The 21,541-nt window shown below is 46.6% G+C and overlaps 1 long non-coding RNA gene across 4 annotated transcripts in view; it reads right to left on the bottom strand.

Annotated features, from left to right (window-relative positions):
• LOC114584812 (uncharacterized) overlaps positions 1-21,495 on the bottom strand; it is a 31,277-nt gene extending 9,782 nt beyond the window's left edge. Inside the window, exons 1-6 of one of the 4 annotated variants that reach the window (XR_013390705.1) lie at positions 21,254-21,495; positions 20,173-20,399; positions 16,793-16,857; positions 14,051-14,240; positions 7,869-8,049; positions 395-524 (exon numbers count right to left, since the gene is read on the bottom strand). This is a non-coding gene — a long non-coding RNA (uncharacterized LOC114584812). The remainder of the gene's footprint in view (positions 1-394; positions 525-7,868; positions 8,050-14,050; positions 14,241-16,792; positions 16,858-20,172; positions 20,400-21,253) is intronic. The other 3 variants (XR_013390707.1, XR_013390704.1, XR_013390706.1) reach the window with 3 other exon arrangements.
• Positions 21,496-21,541: the final 46 nt, after the last annotated feature.

Raw genomic sequence — 21,541 nt, 5'->3', positions numbered from 1 at the left:
AACACTGGTTTTTAATGGGGATCTTTTTTTAAAAAAATTAATTATTTGACAAAGTGAGGACCTGAATTTGAAGTCAGAAAAATGAGAAATGGAGAAAACTCAAATTGGACAGATTCAGGCATCCCTAATCCATAGGGATCCGACATTTGAAGGCAGCCCTGTATCAGGAAGTTTTTAATGTTTGATGTTTTAGTATGTAACATCTATATATTCTGTGAGCCGCCAAGAGTGGCTGGGGAAACCCAGCCAGATGGGCAGTGTAAATAATAATAATAATAATAATAATAATAATAATAATAATAATAATAATAGAAGCGCAGGGCAGTGCTTTAGCTGCCCAGAGCCGTCAGCCCCTCCTTCTGCTTAGGGAACCCAGAAATGGCCAGTCACTCACCGGAAGCACAGGGGGAATTCACTGGGCTTGTTGGAGCAGAGGAGGAGCAGTGTGCCAGGCCTGCCATTTGCCTTCTTCAACTGAATGAGAGGAATTAAACAGTTACATGTTTTGATTAGACCACACCTGCCTGGAAAAAAGAAAAGAATCGTCATCTTCCTGGCTTGTTTTCAGGGCGTTGACGGGCGCCCTTTCTATCCGAAAAGGAAGCTACAGCCATCTTATGCATCTGAAGGTGGCAAAAGCGCCAACATTGACTCAGGCTGTTTGTTGAAAGGGTAAGAGGAAGAGGAGAGAGCCCAAGGAGTCTTGTTTGTTTTATAGCTGCATCAAAGAAGGTTTTGGCACCCAAAGGAAGATTCTGACTTCCTTAGAAGCACAGCCACTTTTCACAGGAGCAGCTCCAGAGATAGAGAGCATCAGTCAAATGAGCACACGCTCCTTTGAAATGCTAACTGAAGAGGCGAGTGCGAATCCAGGCACAGCATCTGGTGCTGTCCTCCCCCAAGTCAAGTTGTATTGGATCCTTGAACAGGCATGGGACTGGCTTTGGAAAATGGGAGTTTCAGTTCAGATGAATAGGGCGAGCAAACTTAATCTACGCTGCCCTCTCTCCCCATGAGACTCCTCAAGGAGAAATGCCGGAGAATTCAGTGAAAACAGAAATGGGAGCAGAAATTGTCAATATTTGCTTATTCATCCCCCATCCAGAACGGAAATCAGCCCAGTAAAGACTGGATGGTTGTTGCTTCCAATCCACAAATAGTGGCCTGATTTTGCTACAGTGAACAATGAGATAAATGGCCAGTCACTCTCAGCCTAGCCTCAGCCTAGCCTACCTCGCAAGGTTGTTGTGATGATAAAATGGGGCAAGGGAGAACCATGCAACCACCTTGAGCTACTTGAAGGAAAGGTGGGATATTAATACAGTGGTACCTCAGGTTACAGATGCTTCAGGTTACAGACGCTTCAGGTTACAGACTCCGCTAACCCAGAAATAGTACCTCAGGTTAAGAACTTTGCTTCAGGATGAGAACAGAAATCGTGCTCCAGCGGCACGGCAGCAGCAGGAGGCCCCATTAGCTAAAGTGGTGCTTCAGGTTAAGAACAGTTTCAGGTTAAGAACAGACCTCTGGAACGAATTAAGTTCTTAACCCGAGGTACCACTGTAGAGCAGACGAAATAAATGAAATGGGAAAAAATGCCTGCAACTGCTCTCAATCTGGCATCCCATGGTTCTGGCCCAATGTAGGCTATGCACCTAGGTATTCCTCTTTATCCCAATAGGTCACACAAACCAGGTGATACCCCTTGGCCCCTATCCAACAGCTCCCATTCAAAGAAATGAGCTACAACTGAACAAGTGGAAGGTGTGCACTTCCTAGCCGTAGACTCCGCCTCGCCTCGCCCTGATCCTGCATCCTCCATCCCCGATGTTTGGATGGAAAGCGGAAGCTCACCGCAGCTCTGCATGCATCTCCTGACTGCCTGTCACCCCCCCTGGCAGCATTATCATCATCCTTAAATTTATTACTCGCCCTTCACCAGCAAGTCCCAAGACAAGTTAAAATTTAAAATTCAGAATGAAAAGCAGTTGAAACATAGGTTACACAAACCATTTCCATCCCAGCTGCTCCTAAGAAGAACTGTAACTTTTAAGAACCAGTGCCTAAGCTTGCATTCCCCCCCCCCTTATCTCTCCCCATCCCTTTTTCCTTATGTGTCGTGTCTGTTTGGGGCCCTGTGGGTTAAACCATAGAGTCTAGGGCTTGCAGATCAGAAGGTCGGCGGTTCGAATCCCCGCAATGACGGGGTGAGCTCCCATTGCTTGGTCCCTGCTCCTGCCAACCTAGCAGTTCAAAAGCACATCAGAGTGCAAGTAGATAAATAGGTACCACTCTGGAGGGAAGGTAAACGGCGTTTCCGTGCGCTGCTCTGGTTCGCCAGAAGTGGCTTAGTCATGCTGGCCACATGACTCGGAAGCTGTACGCCGGCTCCCTCGGCCAATAAACCCCAGAGTCGGCCACGACTGGACCTAATGGTCAGGGGTCCCTTTACCTTTAACTACACACAGCCGCCCTGTACCTGCCATCCTGCTGGGCTGGCAAGCGAGCCCAATTTCACAGCACATTTGCCTGTCCCTCTCCTGGAAACTGACCCCCCCCCCAATGCGCCCGCAGCCTCTCCTTCCTCTTCCCCACCCCACGACTCATTTCTGCCTCTCGAAATGGTGTTCAGAAATTCATACGGTAATTTACAATGAAGACATTGGCGCGGTGACATTTACAGCAGACCTTGCACTCATTAAGACAACCTCATTGCCTCATTAATTCCATTTTTCAGAAATTATGTTCCTATTTATGCACCGCGGCTGTGCTCCCTGCATTTCATATCGTGCTCTTCTCTGCCGGGGAAAGCAGCGCCTCCGAGATCCCTCCCGATAAGCAATCCCAGTGACCTAGAAGCAAAACAATTATTTTTCTGCCTCTGCCACTCGTTCCCACTCACCCACTCGAGATAAATAAAATTAATGCAACGGCGTCTGCCACGGGGGCTTCGTTATTCCAAACAGCCTCCGACTCCTGCCATAATTGCGCCGTAAATGAGCTTCCTCGGTGACAAGGCCACCGCGCTGGAATTCTGAAGCTGAAATGTGCACATTTGTAGAGCTGCTGATTCACAGACTTGTGTAAGACTGAATATCAGGAAGCCTGCCAGCCCTTCTGCCACCCATATGGGGACCCAGGGAACAATGTGTCAGATGGGCATAGAATCATAGAAATGTGGAGTTGGAAGGGACCCCCAAAGGACAACTAGTCTAACCCCCTGCAATGCAGGAATCACAGCTCAAGAATCCCCATCTAAACTCTGTTTAAAAACTTCCAACGAAGAGGTGACTCCACTGTCAAACAGCTCTTCCTAATGCTTGTCATTTGTTTCTGTTGGTACTGGCCATGATGCCTAGGCTCTTCCTCCACAGTTGGAATAATGGAATCATAGAATTTTAGAGTTGGAAGGGACCGTGAGGGTCATCTAGTCCAACCCCCTGCAATGCAGGAATCTTTTGCCCGATGTGGGGTTCGAACCCACAACCGTGAGATTCAGAGTCTCGTGTTCTACCAAGCAAGCAATGCTCCTGATTAACAGTTGCTGGAAACCGCAGCAGGGGAGAGGGCTCTTGTGTTCGAATCCTGGTTGCGGGTTTCCCACAGGCATCTGGTTGGCCACTGTCAGAACAGGATGCTGGACAAGATGCCCATTGGCCTGATCCTGCAGGCTCTTATGAAAGCATGGGAACCAGTCTTGATCTTAAATATACTTGCTTAACAACAACAACAAAACCCAGCCTGTTTTTAACCCTGACAGAGAGCATTTGCTGAGCAAGAGAATTCTGAGCTTTCCTTTTCACGCAATTTCCAAGTGGCCTGTTTGGTGACAAAAGCACACAGCTCCTCATAGCTACGCAAATAGCAACTCTTTGTTTGGGCTGTTTGCTCAGCTAATATTGACTCTCCAGCCCGACACGGCTGCCATTGAGTTCGGCTATTCACCATGATGTTTGACTAGCATTAGAACAGGGCTGCGATAACACAGAGCACAACAGGGAAACCAATCCATCAGGCCCATGTAGGATATGGTGCCATAATGGTACTTGGGATGGGGAGGGGGGTGAGAGCGGTGCAGCATGGGGGTGGGACATGCCCAAGTACAGCTGTTGGGTTTCATGCTGGCATCGACGCTCCCCGCTAGTTCAAACAACCACAGGTTGTGGTGGCACCCTGCGTACCCATGCAACACAAACAGCCAGAAATCGACGCACAATATTAGCCACAACCAATATCTATCCTCAGGGCTGATGACAGAGAGGGTGTGGGTGGGGAGACAGACAGTACAGATTACTGGGAACAAGCAGTCCAGAAGGAGGCTTTGAGCCCCAAAACCTTCTACAGTGGTACCTCGGGTTACAGACGCTTCAGGTTACAGACTCCGCTAACCCAGAAATAGCACCTCGGGTTAAGAACTTTGCTTCAGGATGAGAACAGAAATTGTGCAGCAGCAGCAGGAGGCCCCATTAGCTAAAGTGGTACCTCAGGTTAAGAACAGTTTCAGGTTAAGAATGAACCTCCAGAACGAATTAAGTTCTTAACCAGAGGTACCACTGTATATGTTTTCAGACCTTCCAAGTGTCCCTATTTTCCAGGGATAGTCCCAGATTTACAGAAGCCATCCCAGTTTCTGATTTGATCCCAGAATGTCCCACATTCCCTTAGTGCGTCCTATTTTTATCTGAGAAATGTTGGAGGGTATGGAGTTATCTGACTCCTGATCCATCTGAAGGCAGCCCTATATAGGGAATTTTTTTTTAACATTTAATGTTTTATTGTGTTTTTATACATGTTGGAAGCCACCCAGAGTGGCTGGGCCAATACAGTCACATGGGGGGTATAAATAGTATCATCATCATCATCTCTATTTTCATCAGAGAATTGTAATAATAATAATAATAATAATAATAATAATAATAATAATAATAATAATAATAATTTATTTGTACCCCGCCCATCTGCCTGGGTTTCCATCTAGAGAGTATGTTATGTAATTCTTAGCAAAATATATACAGTTCCAAAGGCTCGCTCCTCCGCTGTCTCCTGAGACAGATGGATGTCAGCCAGCAATGTTGACACCAGCTGGGAGTGGCTTTCCAGGATTTCCAGTGGAAGCTTTTCCCAGCCACTTTTCCTGGAGATGCCAGGAACCAAATCTGGGACATTCTCCATGCAAAGCAGAGGCTCCATGAATGGAGAGAAGAGAATCTCCCTTCCCAAGCACTGTAGATTAGAGACCACATATTTGTAGGTTATTTAGCAGCAAAGTGGCAATCACTGCATTACTCTATTTGGATTCATTTGACGGCACTGGGCCTGTCAATAATGTTTGTGCACTTCAATATTTCATGGCTGAAAGCCCCGCTGATTTAAACAGGGTTCACTTCTGAATAAATAAGCAATACATTTGGACTGCCATAAAACCTTGTAAGATTTTGGGAGCCTCTGGGCTTCCTTATTTATTTGGATCGCCCAGCAGTGGCAACATTTCCTGGCTTCAAGGGGAATGAGGGGCATTGCTAATAAAAAGGTTGAGTAAACAGATAGCCGGGATTCCTGCGTTGCAGGGGGCTGGACTAAATGGCCCTTGGGGCGCCTCTCTACGATTCTAATAAATAAATGTGCTTGCCAGCATTTGGAAAGGGCAAGGCTGGAACAAATAATGGCCCACCACTCTAAGTTAGTGGATGGGGAGATGTTCACTGTACACATAGTCTTCTTCCTACCACTGCAGATCCCCAACCCCCTCCACGTGAACCATTCTGATGGTATCAGAAGTACAACAATCTTTGCTTTCAATAAAGGAGGAACATGAAGCTGGGGGTGGGGAGGGTAAAAAGCCATCATTTTTCATCTAGCGCCACCTTCTGTTTGAATTTAAGTATTGGCTTTTGGGGGGACCAAGAGAATCTCCACAGTTTACCAGTAAGGTGTGAGCGCCTGCTGGTCCCCTCCTGGCCAATTTCTGGTCGCAGCGGCAACACTGAGTCCCATTCTAATAGAATATTGAACAACTATCATGTCTCGTCAACACAAGAATTTGCAAATATTCTTCCCGCCGTTCCTCCTATGCACCGACTAAATTTATTCTAGGGGTTCCCCCGAACCTCCAGAGCAAATCTGGGGAGGGCACAGGGGGAGGAGAGGGGGGAGTTCCATTGCACAAGTGGAAATCCTTGAGATGATGGGATACACTAGCTGGATACTGCCCACTGTGTTCTAAAATGGTTATAACCCCCACCGTGGGACCATTGAATGAGCTGTGAAGCTCATTGTGTGAGCTTGGGCTGTCTCTTAGCCTAACCTACCTCACATGGCTGTTGTAAGGATAAAATGAGGAGGAGGGGAAGTTGTTTGCCACCTTGGGCTCTTTGAGGAGAAAGTTGAATATAAATGTAATACAGTGGTACCTTGGGTTAAGAACTTAATTCGTTCTGGAGGTCCGTTCTTAACCTGAAACTGTTCTTAACCTGAAGCACCACTTTAGCTAATGGGGCCTCCTGCTGCCGTCATGCCACTGCTGTGCAATTTCTGTTCTCATCCTGAAGCAAAGTCCTTAACCCGAGGTACTATTTCTGGGTTAGTGGAGTCTGTAACCTGAAGCGTCTGTAACCTGAAGTGTCTGTAACCTGAGCTACCACTGTATAATATAGCTGTTTTTGGACTACAGTTCCCATCATCCCTGACCACTGGTCCTGCTAGCTAGGGATGATGGGAGTTGTAGTCCAAAAGTAGCTGGAGACCTAAGTTTAGGAAACACTGGACTAAATAACTTTATGATGGTAAGAGCTGCTTGACAGTGGAGCGGACTCCCTCAGAAGGTGGCGAACTCTCCTTCGTTGGAGGTTTATAAGCTGGAGGTTGGATGGCTGTTCTGTCATGGATGCTTTAGTTAAAACCCCTGCATTGCGGGGCATTAAACAACTCCTGGTGTCTCTGCAGTTCTGTGATTCAACCTGTTTGCCTCCTGCTGATTTTACCTTCCCTACAAAATTTAAGAGGGTGATCACAGGGCAGTTCAAGTTCTGGCATATAGACAAGAGGGGAAGAAAACAGCTGGCTGGGGCTGATGGAAGCCACAGTCCAAAACATCTGGCAAGAACCAGCTTGGGGGAGGCTTTGTTCAGGTATCTCTTCTTTCCTCTCTCCATCCTTGTCAGACCCAATTAAGGGATCTTTTCCTTGTGAAAATGACTGTTTGATGCCCCTTTCAGCGAAAGGCTCCTTCCCTGTGAAGAAAAGCTTTTAAAATACTTCTGACATTTATCTCAAAAGGAGATTTATTTGATTACCAAAACGTGGTATATTAAAAACACACACACACACACACACACACACACACACACACCTCTTGGCAGATCATTATCTGGCCCAGTTCTTCCTGGGTTTTCCTTTTCTTGGCAAAACATAATGAATTAAACATGAACTGAGCTGCTAGAAGCATGCTCTCTCTCTCTCTCTCTCTCTCTCTCTCTCTCTCTGAACAAACCTCCAGCAAAAATAAAAAAATGATATAATAAAGAAATACCTTTACAAGACAAGCAGTATTGTCATCCTTAGGGGGGCTGTGAGATCTAATCGCTTTGACGCAAGCCGAGCTCCAGGAGGGATATTGAAAAGGCACGGAAGAAATGTTAAGAACTTAAAAGGGGGCAAGGAGGAAGAAAGCCGAAGACTGAAGCACAGCCTGTAAACAAGTCATGGAATCATAGAACTGTGGAGTTGAAAGGGACACCCAGGAGCCATCTAGTCCAACCCCCTGCAATGAAGGAATCACAGCTCAAGAATTCCTGACAGGTGGTCACCGAACCTCAGCTTAAGACCTCCAATGAATCGTCTTGTGATTGATTATGTAGGGAAAGGCTTACCTGGAACTCTCCCCCCGCCCCAATATTTTATTCAAGTTGGCACCCCTGGACTCCCAAGGCAGACCATGGAGCACTTTGTCCCTTGCAGGATGTGTGCATGGGTCTTGTAGTGTCGTGCTGTTCCCATTCCACAGTAATGACATCAGTGGGTTTATGGGTCTGTAGCCTGCATAAACATCACCTGAAACACACACCAGTCAAAGGTGAGTGAGCCTGTGGGGCTGGGTGTGTACACGGCTGACTCAATGGAGTCCTTTTTCTGGCCCTTCTTCATAACTGCCTATGGTAACAGATAACAACCCCTGTATTTATGCAAATCGCCTGCCCCAGTCCTTTCTTCTCCTCTTTCAAAGGTGGCAATAAAAATCCCGGTTGTTTCCCCCCCCTCCTTTTTTTTGCCCCTTCCGTTAACTGAAATCATACATTCTGTTTGCCCAGAGTTAACCATTAAGCGAGGACAATTCTGTGTACAAAACGTCTGCTCAGATGCATTTTACGCTTTAAAAAAAAGCCAAACCCAATGACACACAAAGAGTTAGTAAAAGTTGGGCAAATATTGGCTTTGGCAGAGTTTGCTGTTTATATCAGGAAACTGATTGGTGTTATTGATTGACAGATGGGACCCAATGTTTAGAAAGCCGGCAGCCCCGCCCCCCCTCGGATTCTCTGAGGTGTTTGGGCAAACAGGGGCCTAATGCTGGGCAAACAGAGCGATTGCAAGGAGAGCTGCCTGGGGTGTTAGCAGAGCAAACTGGAGGGCTGTGCAAACAGCTGGGAAGGAATGTGGACAACCTTCACGTAACCTTTGATGTAGCCACTGATCCTTCGCAAGGTGGAGGGGGGGAAAAGTTTGAACAGGGAGCGGAATTTGAGAGGGATCAGTAGGGCAGCAAACACCCAGAGCATGCAAATGTTATCCGGGTGAGCTGGCAGTGGAGGGCTCCGTGGAATTTATCTTCCTCCAAATCCTTAAATCCATGAAGCAATAAAAATCAACTGAGGCTTCCTGAGAGGCTCCCCACCGCCCTGAGTCATCTTAACATAGCCACATGAGAAGAGCCTGCTGGATCAGGCCAGTGCCCCATCTAGTTCAGCATCATGTTCTCACGTTGGCCAACCAGGTGCCTGTTGTAAACAAAATCTGCCCTTATTCCCTTCTGGGGGACACGAGAGCCCTTATAGAGTCCTTTGTAGGTTCTCCATCGGCAGGAGACAATAACAGAGGCCAACCAGAGAATATTGAGAAGCGAAGCAGCTAGTAAGCCTGATCTTTATTGAACTGTTGCAACAGGATGCTCCCCTCACACGCAGGAGAAAGGACCCAGAACCTAGGTCTGCCTGGCCTTATATAGACATTTTAAATTGCCTTCCCTGGAGCTCAAGACCTCCCCTCCATACATCATACTTACATCACAGAAAAGGCGGTCTACAACAGAAATTTGAATGTTGCTGTTTTTCCTGTCTGCCAGGTTATCTGATAATGCCTTATCTGATTGCCTTTCCTGGTAGTCTGGCCATTCCTTTGAGATGGTGATTACCCAATTCCTGAGACAACGGGAAGGTTCCCTCACCCTCTCCCTCTTTGCAGAGAAAACATTTGGTCAGTTTGGGAGTCAAAATGGTTTCAGGATGGTCTTCCTGTGCTGCTCCAGACATGTGGTCCACATATCTATGTACGTCCTTGGTTGGTACATTTATGAACATTTATTATATATATATAAAATACCTTAATTTTTTATTACATGCCTCTGGGAAACCCTCAAGCAGAACCTGACCACAAGGGCCCTCTCGCTCCCTGTGCTTTCCAGCAACTGGTATTCAGAGGCATTGCTGCCTCAAATTGTGGGGGAAGAGCATAGCCATCAGATGTCCTTATATTCATCGGAAAAATGTTGGCGGGTATCCCATCCCGGCTAGTTGCCACTGAAAGCCCTCTCCTCCATGAATTTGTCCAACGTTTTTTATCAAAATTTGTTATCGATGTCCATCATGTCACCTCTTACTTGCCTTTGGGACTCTTTCGAGGCCAAGCCAAGCTCTTCGCCAGGCCAAGAGAGGGCTGAATGAGGCTAAGTTGCAAGGGAATAAGGAATACTCCTGGAAAGGGGGGCAGGACTAGGACTTGGGACCTCTCCCTTCGAGAGGACAGGAGTTCATCTCGAATAAGGGAGTTTGGTGAAAGCAACACATGAAAGGCCTGCTGTCTCCTTGAACAATTTTGGGGGTTGCTCATAAATTCTGGGGACATGGGTGGTGCTGTGGTGTAAACCACTGAGCCGTGGGCTTGCCGGTCGGAAGGTCGGCGGTTCGAATCCCCATGATGGGGTGAGCTCCCGTTGCTCGGTCCCTGCTCCTGCCAACCTAGCAGTTCGAAAGCACGTCAAAGTGCAAGTAGATAAATAGGTACCGCTTCGGTGGGAAGGTAAACAGCGTTTCCGTGCGCTGCTCTGGTTTCGCCAGAAGCAGCTTAATCATGCTGGCCACATGACCCGGAAAAACTGTCTGTGGACAAACGTTGGCTCCCTCGGCCAATAAAGCGAGATGAGTGCCGCAACCCCAGAGTCGTTTGTGATGGGACTTAACTGTCAGAGGTCCTTTAATAAATTATGGGGGTCTGGCTGAAAGGACACAGCACCCAAGCACCCCCACTCACCAAAGGAGCAACTCTTCCCCATCACTGCAAGGTGTCATGTGAAATTGCTGCCATCCATGGTTGGAGACAGGGATTCTTCTGAATACCAGTTGCTGGAAATTGCAGGAGGGGAGGATGGTCTTGTGCTCAGGCCCTGCTTAAGGGCTTCCCAGCCCAGTCTTCTGGCTGGCCACAGTGAGAACAGGAAGCTGGCCTGGCCTGACCCAGCAGGTTCTTCTTGCGTCCTTAAGAAAAGCTACTTTCCAGATGCCACCCACCCAAATTTGAGCAGACCCTGCAGACCTGCCCCAGCGGTCCCAACCCAATGAAAGCGAGTCCAGCAGGGGATGCAGCACACCAGTGGTGACAGTGAGCAGGGGATGCACTACAGACATTAGGATTAGCTCACGCGTGCAGGAAAATTGCCAGGGGCTGTAAGCTTAAAGTCCCATTTTCTGGGAAGAGAATGGCTCAGGGGTAGAGCATCTATCTGCCCTGCATGTGGAAGGCTGCAGTTTCAATCGCATCGTACATTCTTGGTCTTCATCCTGAGCTTACAGATAGGCTGCATTCTAAATGGAAGGGTTGCATTTTGTGCTCATTATAGCTTGCTTTTGCTAACAACCGTATTTGCAGTGCAGAGATTAGCCGGGCCTTGTTGTGTGGATAGCAAAGTTAATCATTGTGAGGGAGGAAGAGAGGAGAGTGGGCAAAGAGCAGCTTGAGGCCAGCGCCTGGATTACCTGAAATGTCAGGGTTGCGTTTAACTAGGAAAAGCTTGATGGTCCTCTTATCCTTTCAGAAATTGCAGGGGATAAACATTGCAATGCAGATAGCAAAAGAGGTCTCCAGTGAGAATGAGGCAGATTAGTCAAGAGGTTAACATTTAAATGAATAATCGTTGAGATAGTGGATAGGTGTCCTTTTTTTCAGGACTAGGAGCTAGTACAAAAAGAGCCTGCTGGATCAGGCCAATGGCCCATCCAGTCTGGGGGGGGGGGCGGCGTGACCAGATGCCTGTGGAAAGCCTGCAAGCAGGATCTGTGCACAAGAACCCTCTCCCCTCCTGTGATTCAGGAGCATTGCTGCCTCCTACTGTAGAGGCTGAGCATAGCCATTGTGGTGAGTAGCCATCAATAGCCCTCTCTCCCATGAATTTGTCTAATCCTCCTTTAAAGCCATCTAAGTTGGTGACCATCACTGCTTCCTGTGGCAGTGAGTTCCATAGTATAACTATGTGCTTTTCACCTCTCAAAGAGTTTCTGAAATGAGGAGGGGAGGAAGGAAGGTGGTCCCTTATTGAAATCTACTAAACTAATTTCAGATTTCAGCCAAATCCCACCCTTCAAACAACAACAAGAACAACAACAGCATTACACAAACTCAATAGCTTGCAGGAGTGTTGTTAGGAAGGTGGTGCAGGGTCCCTGGAGGTGGAAAATAGATCTGACCCACATGTGTGTAATTAACATAAGAAAATGTGGGTGCCTGGATTCAAAAGGCAGGGCTCTGCACACTCTCTAGAGTGAGAGAGCCTCCAGCAGAGTAAAAATCACTTTCAGAGTGGAAAATAGGTTTGCATATCCCACTTAGTCGGCTTTAAAGCTCTTGTCTCCCTCCCTTTACCCCTCTCGTAATGATCAGACCACACACTGTTAAGTAAGCTTTAAATGCTTAACTTACTAAATCCAAAGGTCTGGTTCATGAGAACACAGGTAGATTGCTCTTGTTTTGGTGCTAAAACATGGACAGATTACAACGGGTCAAGATAATGTTTGAAGAACCAAGAATGTGATGATGGCATTGGAGGATTTTAAACAAATGTTGGACAGTTATCTGCCAAGGATTCTTTAGCTGCAATTCATTGCATTGTAGAGGAGATTGGACTGGATGAGGCTTGGGGTTTCTTCCAACTCAACTACGGTTCTCGGATCTTAAAGACTGACAAATGTATTGTGCCTTGTGGTCTCATGTGCCAGCAGCCGCTCCAGAGTGTTTTTTAGGGGTGGGGCATGATCTTCCTTAACCAACCCCTCCTAAGCTGCCCCGAAGCTCCTCCTACTTAGGAGGCACAGGCCAGACAGGTTCAGGTGCCATCAAAGCCAGTCAAGATGGATGAAGGCATACAATATCATCACATGGCCCCATTGTCCAAATAGCATTCAAATCGAAATTATCTGATCGTAATTCGAGGGATCTATTTATGAAACATGCCGTGGGAGATGTGTGTGTAAGTGTAATCTGTGGAAACAGAGGCTCCATGGTAGCAGGATGCCCCCTAGACAATGAACATGGGAAAAGCGCGGTCTGCATTGTCGCAGTGGATTAATAAGTGACTTATATGTACGTTGAACCATTCATCAAACCCGCCGGCCAGCCATTGTATTGACTCCAAAGCAAACAGACGGTTTACTCAACAGAACACCGTTACTCCTGTTAAGAGGGATAATGACATTTTAAGCACATTGTGTCCAGCCTTGGGCACTTTACCTCTTGACTACAGCTACTGTGCAAAGGAGCCTTTGGATTTTGCTGATATGGCTGGCAATGGCTCCCTCCCCCCGCCTGCAACGCTCTTTGGTTTGTTTGTTTATCTGCATAATATTCCTTTTTCTTTTCTTTCCAATGGGAAAAAAATGGGAAACTGGTTGAAACTGAAATTGACAGATGCCAAGAACAGAAAAACAAACAAATTCAGGCACTGATTCTTAATGAGCTACATAATATATCCTATGAATCTTTTTAAGGCTGTGGTAACTGATGAAGACCCTCAGGGAACAACGGTGTAAATACTCATTCCCCAGCCCTTAAATGTCACCAGAATTCATTATAATTCCAGATTTGAGATCACTTTCACTCATTTTTAAGGAACATTTAAATCTTGGAATTCATCCCCCTGTGCCTGCAGTTTATCCCAAGATTTGGGGATCGGGTGTCTTTGAACCCTTTTTGTCCTCGGGGCTATTATGGGAGTGATGGATGGGGGAGAAACCCAAGCCCTCCGGGATCAAGAGGGCAGCCTGTTTGCTCTCTGTCAGCAGCATGTTAAAAGCCACACCCCCCCCCCCCGGAAGGCCCGTCTTGCCGATACGATGTTAAGCCAACATCCTGTCCACATATAGAATTACAGGGCACTTTATATCGGAGCAACAGAGTTCACCCTGTGTTCCCCGAGCTCAGTTTCCCAGCCGCCCATCTCCTTTTCAAAGGCACAGAGATAAATGCAGGATGCAACAGGGACTGGGAGTATTCACGCAAAAGAGGACGACACTTAAGAAATTTGTTATAGAAATACCTGCAAGATTACCTCGGAGTTTCATATTAATTTTCCAGGAGTTGCCAATACATAAATATTTGCATTTTATCATTAACATATTGTTATGAATATTGTCTTTAGAAGCACCACATTCTGAAAAATCCCTCTTGTTGGTTTTTTTTTTAAAAAAACTGTTCTACATCAATTAATGGGAAAAGAAATTGCCTTCCAAAATGATCAAAAGGGAAAGAACATTTCAATGAAATTCTCATCGCTGGGTTGCCTCATGCTTACCTTACTTTTGAGGTGGCCAAGGAAGGAGTTGTGAGGATGAGTGAGACAAAAGTTCAACGAAGTCTGCTTTTAAATGAGAGGTGATCTAATCTGCCTAATTATGCAAATCAAAACACCTTCCTTTGAAAGTCACAATTCTTTGAATTTTGCAACGCAGTTCTTCAGCCAAACAGCGCGTAGGAAAATGCATCTAACAGAATAAAATGCATATATATTAGTGAAAATATCAATATGCACTATACCAAGAGAAATTGTTTTGCAACAATGCACACAGTAAAGAAAATTGCATACAAATCAGGAGAAATTCGTGCTAAAATGATGAATAACTTCCATGAGAACTTATTTAAAAAATAAATAAATCACAAGCTGACGTGTAGAACCTAAGACTAGAAATAGGAGAAACAGAAAATAGAGAGATATCAAAATTGACATATCCCAACTTTTCTTCCAAGTTGTTGTTTCAAGACAGGGAAGGTGGGATGAAGGGAGAGGCCAGTGGGGTGGGGTGGGGTGGGGTAGACTCGTTGACCTTCTAACTCTACAATTATATTATTCTAAACAGCATTTGGGACTCCTCCCCACACTGCCCTCCCTAGGGCACATCCTCCATGTTGTGGTGGAGCCCTGAATAGCCAGCGAGTCAGGCAAAATTGGCTCCTCCAGAGTCATGATCAAGGGGGTGGAATAACTCCCCTATGACTAAAGGTTTCAGCAATTGGGTCTTTTCAGTTTAGAGAAAAGGTGAGAAGAAGATAGCATGATAGAAGTTTTAAAAATTATGCACGGCATGGGGAAAGCAGATGGAGAAAAGTTTTCATCTCTCATATCACCAGGATTTGTGGGCATCTCATGAAGATGACCTTTGGAAGATTCAATACAGATTTTTAAAAAACTTCTTCACACAGTGCAAAACTGAACTATGGAACTCGTTGCCCCAGGAAGCAGTGCTGGCCACCAATCTGGATGGCTTCAAAGGAGGATGAGACAAATTCATGGAGGAGAGGGCTATTGGCTATGCTATCTTCTGCTTCCACCATTGCTCATTTCCCACAGGCATCTCGGTGGGAACAGGATGCTGGACTAGGTGGGCCATTGGCCTGATCCAGCAGGCTATGCTTATGTTATTATGATGGGGAAGCACCAGGCATAGGGCTTGATATGTACCACTTTCCAAAGGTCCAATAATACAGAGGTAGTCTCCACCGTGATAGCAGGGCCAGGGTGGGAGAGTGCTAGAGCTCTGTCAGTTAAAGCTTCATTCTCTGCTCAAATGCATAAACTCAGGGAATTCTGCTATAAATCTGCTTGAAGATAATGTATTCATGAGACGTGTGTTTGTGTGTGTGCATGAGAGAGAGAGGAGCTCTGAGTAGCTCTTGCCATCCCTAACCCATACAGAACAGTCCCTAACACCCAGCTGGCTGGCTGTGGACAGTGATTTCCTGATGACAGACCCTTGTCAGAGAGAGACCGGCCTTTGATCACTTTCCAAAATGGCCGTCACAGCCTCAGAAGAAGGCCTGACTGTGGCCTTTCCCAGCCCGGGTCCTTGCTAATCCCCTCCATTAGGTCCTCCAATCTCCCTCGTCCTGGGTTACCCATTAGCTGCTTGTATTTCAGAGTGCTCAAGCAGGCCGGCCATTGCTCCCGGCACCTGCTGCCTAAAGAGTATTTGCAACCAATCCCTCAGGCCTCTCTTTGGTGCCATTAGCAGGGGCTTTCATGACAGCTGTGGGGAACAGGTGCTTGGCTATTATATTTAGCTGCCAAACCCAATTATGTCTGTGAAGAGAGAGGCAGCACCCTGAACACCAAAGAGGCGGGGAACAAAGACTCCCACTGCCCTGCAGAGAATCCTGGAAACTGTAGTTTAAGGGTGCTGGGAATTGTAGCTCTGTGAGGGGTAAACTACACTGTTGCTCAGTTCATACATATGGCTGTTGATCAGCTGTGTTTTGAGCGCCAGGCAGCGTATTCTCACCTCTGCTTCTGAGATAATGTTGACATATGCTTTCCGAGTGGCAAGGGGCCTGAGCAAAGAAGGCCCCGCCTGTCCGCAGACGTGTACATGTTGTGACTCAATCCTCGTTGCTACTTAGCTGGAAGGGGCTCAAAGGGTCATCTACTTCGCCCCCTACAATACTTGGGGGGAGAGTGCCAGCGAGCAAGCCAACAGCAAGGGGGTGAAAAGATGATCTTCAATGAGGTCTAAGACAAGGGACTTCCTGCATTGCAGTGGGTCAGGCTAGATGACCCCTCAGATCTCTCCCAACCCTACCTTTTTACAAGTCCATGATTTCCTTTTTCCCTTCCCATCCTGCCCATCTTCTAGCATTTCCTAAGCAGCCATTCCAATACAGTGGTACCTCAGGTTACATACGCTTCAGGTTACATATGCTTCAGGTTACACACTCCGCTAACCCAGAAATAGTGCTTCAGTTTAAGAACTTTGCTTCAAGATAAGAACAGAAATCGGGCTCCGGTGGCGCGGCGGCAGCAGGAGGCCCCATTAGCTAAAGTGGTGCTTCAGGTTAAGAACAGTTTCAGGTTAAGAACGGACCTCCGGAACGAATTAAGTACTTAACCTGAGGTACCACTTTATCCATCTAGGGTTCTTTCTGCTGTTGGTATATTCACCCCACTCCCACTCTGTGCCTGACAGGCCAATTCTCTCACACATCATGCCCAAAGCCCCAGGGGAAAGCTAGGTTATTTTTTTCTTTTCTTGGTGGTGCTACTCACAACAGAAGCCGTCAAATGCTCATGCCCAGATCTTCTCCCGGCTTAATCTTTTAAGTGTTTGGGTTCTGCAAAGGAGTCAGAGAATTCAGCACTTAACACCTTAAGAGGAAAAAGAACTGCAGGATGGCTTTCCGCCCCCTCATTTGGAAAGTCTATTTAAGCACTTCTGGTTTAGCATCTGTGTCGGTGTTGACACCCACCGCTGAAAGATGAGGTTGAGGATGGGAAATACATGGAAACAAGCTGGGAGAGGGTGTCTTATTATGGGCTACCAAGCCAGACATCTTAAAAGCTACTCTCTAAGAAAACATTTGCCCGCCTGGCATCTTACAGATGTTTTGGACTTCATTTCCCATCAGCCCCCTTCTACTGACATCACCGTCATAATCATTTTTAGCATTTATATCCCACCTTCTCCAAGGAGCTCATGGTGGCCTCCACAGTTCAACTCTCCTCATTTAATCCCCACAACAACCCTGTGAAGTAGGTCAGGCTGAGAGGCCCAAGCTCACCCAGAGAGCTTCAAGGCCCAGTGGGAAGATTTGAACCCTGGTCTCCAACACTCTAGACACACTGCTTCTCTTTTTTCAAGACCTTCCTGATGCAGCTCAGCTTCGTGAGGGAGTCGATGAAACAGTCAGCCCAATTTGGCTCAGGGTGAGACGCCAACTCGCCCACAGAACTCTATAGAAGGCGCAAGGTTTTATTTATTATTATATTTATATCCCACCTTTTCTCCAAGGCAGCGTGTACACACTTCACCCATTTATCTGCACAACAACTTTGTGAGGTAAGTTAAGCACAGAATCACAGAACCGTAGAGTTGTAAGGGGCCTTGAGGGTCCATCTAGTCCAACCCTCTGCAATGCAGGAATGTTTCACCCAATGTGTGGCTCGAACTCACGACACCCAGGATTAAAAGTCTCATACTCTACTGACTGGGCTAGAGATAGCATGAAGCCCAGGATGGGCTGTGTGGGGAATTTGAACCCAGGTCTCCCAGGCCCACCACATAGGTTCTCCTGCAGAGGCTGGAGGGTGCTGTATGAAGTCTAAAATAGGCATACAGTGGTACCTCAGGTTAAGTATTTAATTCGTTCCGGAGGTCCGTACTTAACCTGAAACTGTTCTTAACCTGAAGCACCACTTTAGCTAATGGGGCCTCCTGCTGCTGCCGCGCCGCCGGAGCACAATTTCTGTTCTCATCCTGAAGCAAAGTTCTTAACTTGAGGTAATATTTCTGGGTTAGCGGAGTCTGTAACCTGAAGTGTATGTAACCTGAAGCCCATGTAAACCAAGGTGCCATTGTATATAGGAAGCTGCTGAGTCCTTCGGAGTCAGGTCTATCTAGCTCAGTATTGCCTGCACAGACTGGCAGAGGCTCTCCAGGGTTTCAGGCGAGGGATCTCTGCCAACCCCACCTAGAAATGGCATCAGGGATTGAACCTTCTGCATACCAAGCAGATGCTCTCCTACCAAGCTGCAGCCCTTCCCCATGCTTGGTACTCAAGGACAGGATTGTCTTGCCGATGATTTTTGTCATATTGGGAGGGAGGCTTAGGAAAGGAAGAAGAATTCATTTCGGTTTGGTTTTATCACTGTCTGAAATGGTTCAAATATTTCTGGGGCACATATTCCTGCCTTCGGGAAGAGTATTTATATAAGAATGCATATTTATGAGACTGTCATAGATCAAGAATACTTTTTTTTTTTTTTTAAGGGAGATGCAATTATCTTCTAAAAGTTTAGCTTTATTTTCATGCTAATGAACACGTCGGGTTTTCTTCTTTTTCTTTTTTTCCCCAAGACAGCTAATTGGCTTTGTGCTTTATCCGCCAGCCTTGGCTGCCTCATTAAGGGTGCCTCAATTTGCACGTAAGCAAATTCAAAAGGAAGCTTCTTTGCTTCAGGTGGATGTGTGTGTGCTCACTTCCAAGGAACTGACACACACTGACACACACACACACACACACACACACCAGTAAAAATATAATGCTTCCCAAGCACTTCCCACCCCTCTGAAAAGCAAATTATTTTTGAAGGAGCTCACAGGAACCTCTCACTGCCAACCAGAAGATGTAAGTGAAGCAGACTCATTAACACACACTAGAAACCCAACCAGAGGCCATAGGAGCGCCAGTGGTGGTGTAGTGGTTAGATTGGTTAGTATGAAATGGGGGAGAGGAGGATCATTAGAGGTGGTGTCACAACACCTGGGTCCTCTGCAGTTTCAGAACCATCTTCAAAAGCAGCCCTACATATAACGCCTAGAGCCCAGGCCCAACAGTTAATCTGCCAAGACTGAATTCTGCCTAGACTGTGTGAGTCAGCTCTCTGAAATCTGCCCATCATTCACGCTGCAGCCTCCTGGCAGAATTGATGAGAGCCAGTGTGGCGTAGTGGTTAGAGAGTCGAATGGGGACCTCGGAGACCAGGGTTCAAATCCCCACTTGGCCCTGAAGCTCATTGGGTGACCCTTGGGCCAATCACTGCCTCTCAGCCTAACCTACCTCGCTGGGTTGCTGTGGGGATTGAATGAGGAGGGGAAGAACCAAAGGTGGGATAGAAAGAAGAAGAAGAAGAAGAAGAAGAAGAAGAAGAAGAAGAAGAAGAAGAAGAAAGTGTCTTCATTGCCTTAGAGCAGTGTTCCCCAACCTTGGGCCTCCAGCTGTTTTTGGATTACAATTCCCATCATCCTTGACCACTGGTCTTGCTAGCGAGGGATGATGGGAGTTGTAGTCCAAAAACAGCTGGAGGCCCAAGGTTGGGGAACACTGCCTTAGAGGATCAAGGTCACATGGAGATATTCCACTTAGCTTTCATCTCCCAGGGTCTCTGCCTGTGTAGAATTTTTCAAAAAGAGACAGGCTTGCTTTGCCATGAACTAGGTTTGCCATATTTCAAAAAGTAAAATTCCTGGACTTTTTTTTAAAGAAGCCCCCAAAATTGTTGCGCTTCCTTGGGGAAACCTAACCCAAAAATAGTGATTTAAAGTTTTTTGAGCTGTTTCCGCTGCTTTTTCCATCACGTTGCCATACGTTCAGGTTTTCCCTGACATTTTGCCAATTCAGCAAAATTCCTGATGCCATTTTTTACACCCGAAACCCAGGTCACGTCAGGAAAAGCCTACATGAACATAGTTTCCTACAGACAAGAAAAACAAGTGGGTTCTCACTGGCTCTTCTGGAACAAGCTGCCGTATACCAAGCCAGACCATTGGTCAGTACTGTTCCACACTGACTGGGCAGTAGCTCTCCAGTGTGTCCTCCCCAGTCCTACCTGGTGATGCCATCGGAGATTCATCCTGGGACCTTCTTATACTGGCACATGCCATCCCAATCTCTGAGTGGTGAGAGAACTCAGGGGTTCCAGGCACTTACCCAGGTTCAGTTTCCTTGGAACGAGGAGACTGTTATGTACTGAAGTTCCTACCCTGGGCCAGCAGGGGGATACTGTAGATAGTTTTCACTCAGGTTCACATATGCAAATAAGGGATTGAAAGTGACTTTCAGTGATTGGATAGTTACAGAAAGTGGTTACTGTTGCATTGTAGTGGAGCTCTATATAAGCAGGCTGGCTGAACCCTTCAGTTCAGTTCAGTTCTGGCCTGTGAATAAACAAGAGCTGTTTGAAGAATCGCTGTGTCGTCTGATATGTTCACCCAGAACTTAACAGAGACTGTGGTGTCTTTAGGATATATGGTTTTACTTACTCATATATACAACTTGAGAATAAGCTGGAAGGGCTCATAGCACTAACCACCCCCCCAGCAGAAGTTGCTTCTCCATTAGTTTCGGCGTAGGAGCGCAGAGCAAGCAGGTCTCTACGGCTCCAGCTTCCAAGCCGTCTTCCAGCTCATACACATCTACTCTGGCTCTTGTTCTACCTAGAAGCTAGGTGAGAGGGGTAGAGTAAAGCCCACCCTTTTGCCTGAAGGGCATCATCACTCAGTTACAGCTCTCACAGCCTAGCTAATTCTTTTGGGATGTTGATGAGGACACTTATGTGGCCAGATCAGGTCACTGTCTTACAAAGAAACTGACTAGTTCAAACAATAGAATCTTCAGTTAAATTCTAACTGAAGTACAGGACCCCAAGTATAGAGTACTGGGTACAGGACCCCAAGAATTGGAAGGGGGCTTGGGGCATCATCCAGACTGAGCCCTCAAACCCACAACAGTATAAAATGAGATTTTTATCTGCTGAGCTACCTGGGCTTCCCCCCCACCTCTTTGCCTCTCATTCCAAGAGCAGTGCAATTTGAAATCTGTCCTGATACTCACAGAGTCTCGACCAGTATTCTGTAGGCAGCCCAGCTAGAATCCCTTGTTAAAAAACAAATACAAATCCCAGCAACTTCAATTACGTATCAATTTGATTTTCCAGTGGGCCCGTCCGTAGGAAATGTTCTCAATCAAGGAACAAATTCAGATTGTAATAAAATATTATACAAATATTTACCTCAGCTCTGCCTTGACTTTAAAAAGAGGTTTGATTATTATTATCCGTGGCTCTGGCTGCCAAAGTAGTTAGCTGGCAACGCTTGTGAAAACGAGAGAAAGAGAGAGAATCACATTTTCCTCTTGCCTCTATTCCTCGCTGAACAATTTGGTTGTTTATTTTTCCCAGGCCGAGCCCAGATTCCGTCATTTCCTCCTGTCTAAAAAATCCCATATGTGCCCTGATTGTTCAGACATAAAGGTGAAGGAGGCAGAGAGAGAGAGAGAGAGAGAGAGAGAGAGAGAGAGA

The sequence above is a fragment of the Podarcis muralis genome, chromosome 14 (assembly GCF_964188315.1).
Source record: "Podarcis muralis chromosome 14, rPodMur119.hap1.1, whole genome shotgun sequence".
Taxonomy (NCBI): Eukaryota; Metazoa; Chordata; class Lepidosauria; order Squamata; family Lacertidae; genus Podarcis; species Podarcis muralis.
This window is presented reverse-complemented; position numbering and strand designations above follow the sequence as displayed.